The sequence below is a fragment of the Carlito syrichta genome, unplaced genomic scaffold, assembly GCF_000164805.1.
Source record: "Carlito syrichta isolate Samal-C Ts95f unplaced genomic scaffold, Tarsius_syrichta-2.0.1 Scaffold306643, whole genome shotgun sequence".
NCBI lineage: Eukaryota > Metazoa > Chordata > Mammalia > Primates > Tarsiidae > Carlito > Carlito syrichta.
The window spans coordinates 2293-9225 of NW_007250739.1; the positions used below are offsets into that span (position 1 = coordinate 2293).

Consider the following 6933-nt stretch of genomic DNA (forward strand, 5'->3'; position numbering starts at 1 on the left):
AGCCTTTAGAGTTTGGCACAGGAAAGGGAGAAGAGCTGAGCCACTGGAGGCTGGGTGGCCAAATGGGGCAGGTGTTTCTGGCAAGAGTGAGGGTGGCCTGAGGACTGGGGACAGCTCTGAGGTGTGGACAGGTCACCCAGTCTGTGGCTAGGGCTCTGGGGTGTGGACAGGTCACCCAGCCTGATCTGAAGGACCTGATTCCTACCTGGGATAGGAAGATGGATCAGCGAGATCAAGTCTAGAGCCCAGGGAAGAGACTGGAAAGTCTGACTAATGGATATGATAGGATAGGCAGGTTAGGCTAGGGAAACCAGGGCTGTAGGAAAGCTCTAAGCTCATTAACACCTGGAGTAGCTGCTGTAAAACCACACACACAGGCAAGTGGCCTAGCTATAGGAAATTTCACAGCTACCTGTTAGATGCTTTTTTTTCTTCCGAATTGGAATCTCACTCTATTGCCCTGGCTGGAGTACAGCGGCACACTCATGGCCACTGCAGCCTCAACCTGCTGGACTCTAGTGATTCTTCCACCTCAGCCTTCCAAGTAGCTGGAATTACAGGTGCATGCCACCCTGCCCAGCTAATTTTTTGATTTATTGTAGTATCAAAGTCTTGCCAAGTTGCCCAGGCTGGTCTCGAATCCCTGGACTCAGGCATTCCTCTCACCCGGGACTCCCAAAGTGCTGGAATTACAGGTATGAGCCACTGCACCCGGTCCTGTTAGACTCTTATTGGACACACTTGCAGCAGTTTGGTCCTTTCATTCAGGATGCTTGTGGTCAAGAGTCAACCACCAAGGCAGGAACTAGCTTAGAGACCACCTGGAGCATGCGCATCAATAGCCAAGGTTAACTGAGATAATCACGACCCACTTTTACCTTCATTATATACATATTATAATATCATTAACATTGTGGTTTTACTAAATCTTCACTCACCAGGGTGCCATAATGGTCCCTGTGCGACCCTATAAGGCCTAAAACTTCCCCACCTGACTGACATGAGGGAGGAGTAACAAAGATTCAGTCCTAAAATCACTCATTTACAGGAAAAGCCCACTTCAAACCCACTTCTCAACACCCATAAAAATAAAAGTTATAGCTCAACAATAGTTGGGGACTGAAGCAGCAGCTTCCTGCAGCCCATGTCTACCCACTCCCTTTTGTTGGGAGTGTAGTATTCTCCGCTCAATAAAGCTACTTATTTATCCTGCTTCTCTGTGCATCTGTTTGCGAATTCATTCCAAACATGAATACAAGAACATGATGTCGACCATCTCATGCTGGGAGCAACTCCCCCTCATCCTGGTAATGGATAGAACTGTCTAGGAGTAGGAAGTGGATTTGTTACAGGAAGAACCTGGAACTGTATAGAACATTCCCACCAAACTGAGGAGCCAAGAGACCAAAGAATGATTTGGTCAAGTCCAGCTTGGCAAGTAGATGAGTTTATTAGGACTTACATACAGGGCACTCCTGGGTGGCAGCAGAACAGCTCCAGAGATTTGCCCTGCCACCCATCTCCAAGCTGCTTTTCAGCTAGTTTTCTGGCTCTGCCTACTGTATACGCTGAGATGCTATCACACATATTGAAGCAGAGCAATAGTAAGAAAGACACAAAAGATGTACAAGTGGAAGGGATCTAGGCAGGTATACGAGGATACCCCCTAGAGGGGGTTGGATTCAGGTAGTAGGTAGATGCAGGTATCTTGATATGTTTCCATATGCAATCTGGAATGTTTAAGTTCTTGGGGATATTGCTCCTTGGCTGGACACCACATTCTTGGCCTACCACCCAAACTTTGGGACTCAAACAGTGGACATAACACTCTTAAGTAACCTGGGTGAGGAGGACCCATCACCCTACAGGACTATAGCTCCAGGGAATCACACTTTCCCCACGCTCCAAGGAGTTGGGCACAGGAAAGGTAGGCCACCGACAGGGTCAGGGTCTTTGATCCAGTGACTAGCACAGTGGCCTTCTCTTCCCTAATGCCCCCCAGATAGGGGTCTCAGAAACCTAGAGCCTAGATTTTGGGGTGGAGGGCAGGGGGAGACCCCAGAGGACTCAGGAATTTCCTTCCCGCTCTCCTCACTGATCTCTCCCTAGATTAGCACTACAGCAATGCCTTTGCCAAAGGGAATGCCCTGAGGATGGTGCCAGCCTTGAAGGATGGAGACCACCTTGGCTGAGAGGTAATGGGTCCCTGGGCTGCTGTTGGGCCATGTGCTCACTGTTGATGGCTTGGGTCATGACTTGTAGGTCCCAAGCACCTGAGCCAGCCCCAGGGTACAGAGTGGGCTGAGGCAAGCAGAGATGCCCAGGGCTGGGAGAAGCTGTAGAAGTTATAGCATCCCACCTGCATTGTACAGATGAGGAAACTGAGACTGGATAAGGTGAGGGATTTGTAAAGGGCGCAGCCTGCATCTTGCCTGCAAATCTTATGGGGCAAGTGTTATTTCTCTGGGGAGTTGAAGAAACACCCAGCAAGCTAGTCAGGGCCAGGTCCCATCTAGGCCCTGGGGCTTGAGCCGTGAACATGTCTATGCCCTTGCCCACATTCTAGAAGGGAGAGCTGACAGTAATCCATGTGAACATGTAACACATCAGGGGTGGATGAGTGCCGGGGAGAAAATAAACAGAGTGAGATTGGGGGTGGTTGCAGTTTTGAATAAGCTGTTGAGGGAAGGCCCCTTGGAGGAGGTGGCGTCTAAACAGAGACCCACAGGAACAGAGGTGCCAGCAGGGGGGGAAGAGTGTTGTGGTTGGAGGGAAGAGCTAGGGCGAAGGCTCTGAGGTGAGTCAACGCTCACCTCAGGGGGTTGCAGGCTGGGGAGTAAGGCGGCAGGCGTTGCTGGGGTGAGAAGAGCTGGAGGTGAGGGCAGAGGGCAGAATGGGAGACAGGGCAGGCTTGCGTTCTTGCCACAGGTGGATGGGGCCATTGGAGCATTTTAAGCAAAAGAGAGCTGTGATCTGACATATTTTAAAGCATCCCTCTGGCAGGGGAGAGAAGGCTGCTGTGGTCACCTGGTATCTGGTGCTGGGACCTCATGGTAGTGGTGGTGGCACATGGTGGGAGTTGTCAGTTCTGACCGTTCTTGAAAGTCGAACTGCAGGGTTTGCTGAAGGGTTAAAAGTGGGTGGGACAGATGGGAGCCAAGGTCAGCCTGGTTGGTGGCTGAATGGAGGTATCCTGTACTGCGATCACATAGTGCCCCATGTTAGAGCTGTATCACAGAGCCATCTGGCTCCAGAGCCTGTGGTCGCTGGACAGCCAATCCCTATGGGGTGTGATGAGCTCTGGGGCTCAGGCTGCACAGGCCAGACACGATGGGAAGCGAGGCCAGGGTAAGACTTCCTGGGGGAAGGGACTGGAGGCTTTGGGCAGGTAGAGGTGAGGGGGGACAGGGTGGAAAGCACTGCCCTCATGTCCCTTAGGAGGACTTTGCTCAGCCCTAGGAGAATGTCAGGAGGCAGTGGCCTTGCTCATGGCACTGTCCATGCTTGGGATATGTTGAAGAGTGGCATCCAAGTTGCTTTTTTCCTTCAAGACTCACATTGGGTACCCCTTCTTCCTGGAAGCCTTCCCTGAGCTCCTGGCCCCTTCTGAAATTCATGCCATTTTGCTTCTTACTTGCTGTCCTTAGCTCAGATGATAGGCTGGCCCAAGGTAGAGCTGTGTGACCGTGGGCAGTTACCTAACCTCTCTGAGCCTTACATTTCTGCTCTGAATCATGGAGATAGTGAAAATGCCCCCACAAAATGAATGAAGAGTGATCAAGGCATGTCTTCTACTCCTGCTGTGTCCTCCCAGTGTGGCCATCTTGCTATATCTGAGCTGTAAGTACAAAGCCCCTGACGACTGGTACCCCCAGGACTTGCAGGCCTGCGCCCATGTGGATGAGTACCTGTCGTGGCAGCACACAACCCTGTGGAGGATCTGCTCCCAGGCCATGTGGCAGAAGGTGAGCCACGGGGGACAGGGACACCAGACTCAGGAATGCCAGAGACTGATCCAGCCAACTTATTTCTCCAAGGGGAAACCAAGGCACAGAGTCAAGGAGTGCTTCCCTCAATGTGCCTTGATTCCTGGGTGACAGAACTAGACCCTGTCTCAAAAGGGGGAGGGGGAGAAGGATTAAAGGTAAAACAAGCAAGAAACTGGAGCAGATCTTGGTAAAGATATGTTAGAAAAAAGTAACACTTTTTTTTCTTTTATCTTTTGAGTTAAGGGCTCACTCTGTCATCCAGGCTAGAATACAGTGGCATGATCATGGCTCACCGCAGCCTTGACTTCCTGGGCTCAGGCGATCCTTCTGCCTCAGCCTCCTGTGTAGCTGAGACTACAGGCATATGTCACCACCTGGCTAATTTTAAAGTGTTTTTTTTGGTAGAGACAAGGTCTCTTGCTATGTTGCCTTGGCTGGTCTCAAATTCCTGGCTCAAGTAATCCTCCTGCCTTGGCCTCCCAAGGTGCTAGGATTACAGTTATGAGCCACCATGCCTGGCCCAGAATTCTTTAAGATGCTTTAAGAAATCCATCATACAAACTGGGTGTAGTAATCCAAAAAAAAGAAAGAAAAAGAAACCAAACAAAAACAAACCCCACACACGCTTGACATGTGTACTCTAATGTTTGCAGCGTGGGTTCACAGTGCCTGGCACATAGCCAGTGCCCTGTGTTATGAGGGAGCATGACACAGGCTTTCTTATGCCCTGCTGCAGGGATAGTATCACAGCTCTAGAGGGTTCTTTGGCAATGTGTAGGTTTCCATGCCTTAACTGTGCCTCCCTTGAGCCTCTAGGGGCTGAGGGCAGAGCCCTCTCAAGCTGGTGGGGGAAGGAGCCTGGTGCATTTGAGGACTGAGTGATTATCGACCTTTGCTACTCAAAGTGTGGTTCATGGACCAGGAGTATCAGCAACACCAGGGAGCTTGCTGGAAATGTAGAGTCTCAAGCCCACCTTGACCTACTAATTGGGTATATGCATTTTAACCAGATTCCAGGGGAATGAGCACATACATTCCCACTTGAGAAGACTGGGACAGTAGGAGGTGGAATGGGAGGGCTTCATTTTGAGGTCTTTGTTATGAGGGCAGAAGGGAGACATGGAAGACTTTAGCAGGAAAGAGTATGAGCAGACTGGAATTGCAGAAGGATCCCACTGACTGCCCTGAGTGAGGACCAAGGAGGAGGTGGAGGCTGTCCCTGTTTGAGTAGGAAATGAAGGATCCTGGTGACCGAGGGTGGGAAGAGGTAGGCAGAGGTGAGGAGAAATCTGAAGGACTGGTGAGGATGGGATGAAGGTCAGAGACAGGGTGGGCTTTGGGCAGACCCTGACCCCCTCTCTGCTTGCTGGCCTACCGGCTGATATTCCCCGTGTTCCTGGGCGAATTGGTGCCCCCTGAGATGTTGGCAGTCACTTTGACTGAGCTGGACAGCTGCTTGAGGACAAGTTCCTGCGGGATCAAGTCTTCCTTACTGGGTCCCATATCTCCATAGCTGACTTGGTGGCCATCACAGAGCTGATGCATGTGAGTGCTATGGGGTGGAGTGGCCCACTGGGCAGTTTGGTATCTAGGGAGGGAGCTGACACCCCAGCTCACACTGTCCTTCCTGGCTATGGGAATGTAGGTGAGTTACTTCCCCTCTGAGACTCAGTGTCCCCATCTATAAAATGAGACTTTACATCCCTCACCACAGGGATGCTGTGGAGCTTCTTGGTGTCCGCTAGGAGAGCCACCCCCCAGCCCATTACACACATGGTAGAGGAGGGAAAATCTAGTCAGGGAACCCCCTAAGGCAGATTATGCTGCCTTGTGCTTGGGAGTGCCCAGCCCTTCTGCTTGTCTCACTCTTCCCATAGCCTGTCAGCACTGACTGCAAAGTCTTTGAAAGTCGACCCAAGCTGGCCATGTGGCGCCAGCGTGTGGTGGCTGTGGTGAGGGAAGACCTCTTCCAGGAGGCCCATGAAGCTATCCTGAAGGCCAAGGGCTTGCCTCCAGCAGTTCCTGCCACAAAGGAGAGGCTGGGGCCCTTAATGAAGGTTTTGTTGCCATGAATGGTATCCTGTGTTGGCAGAATAACTAGATGGAGCTGCCTAACTCCCTGGCTATAAGGAAGACATGTCCACGCAGGCTGTGGTGGTCTAATGTTACCTCCAGCATCATGGTTGTGTTCTTTTTGTCTCCCCATCCCACTTTTACCCTTCCATTCCAGCTTCCCTGTGACCTCTGGAAAAAGTTTTAGTAAACACTTATTTGACCCTGTCCCTCTTCTGTGTGAAACTGTGTGGTTGGTTCCTTGTTGCCCAGAGGTTAAAGTACAAGTCATTGAACGTTGCATTCAATGCAACGTTCCTTGCCTTGCCTCATCTCCTCCAGGGTGACTCCACTGGCTGCACACATTTCAGATTCCTCTCTGGCCTCCAACCTTGGTCTCCTCACCTTCTTCGCCGAGTGTTCCTCTGGGTTTTTTGGCATTTGGCACCATGTCACTTCTCCATGGAGACTTCCCTGATCTCCCCAGCCCCAGTCCAGGTTAGTTGATGCCTCTGGACTTTCAGTCCCAGTGTTTTTCTTCCTCAGTCCCAGTAGGGAGCAGGCTCCATGCCTCCTGGGCCAAGCATGTATCACAGATAGGGGGTGATTTTAGGGGGAAAAGCAACTCAAAGTACATGAGAGGTGTCATCCAGAAATCAGTGGTAAAGAAACAAGCAGTAGGACTTTAATAAAACTTAGTGTTTTGTTATACAAGAAAAAGAAAGAAACTAAACATATAGGGGGTAACCTGGTGAAGAGATGTCTGAGTCATGGCTAGGATGACTAGGTGCAGTGGCTCATGCCTGAAAAAATCCAGCATTTTGGGAGGCAGAGGAGACAGGATTATCTGAGCCCAGGAATTTGAGACCAGCCTGGGCAATATAGCAAGACC

The 6933-nt window shown here is 50.9% G+C and overlaps 1 pseudogene; it reads left to right on the forward strand.

Moving 5' to 3' along the window:
* Nucleotides 1–6061, forward strand: part of LOC103265543 — a 7519-nt pseudogene extending 1458 nt beyond the window's left edge.
* The last annotated feature ends 872 nt before the right edge of the window (nucleotides 6062–6933 follow it).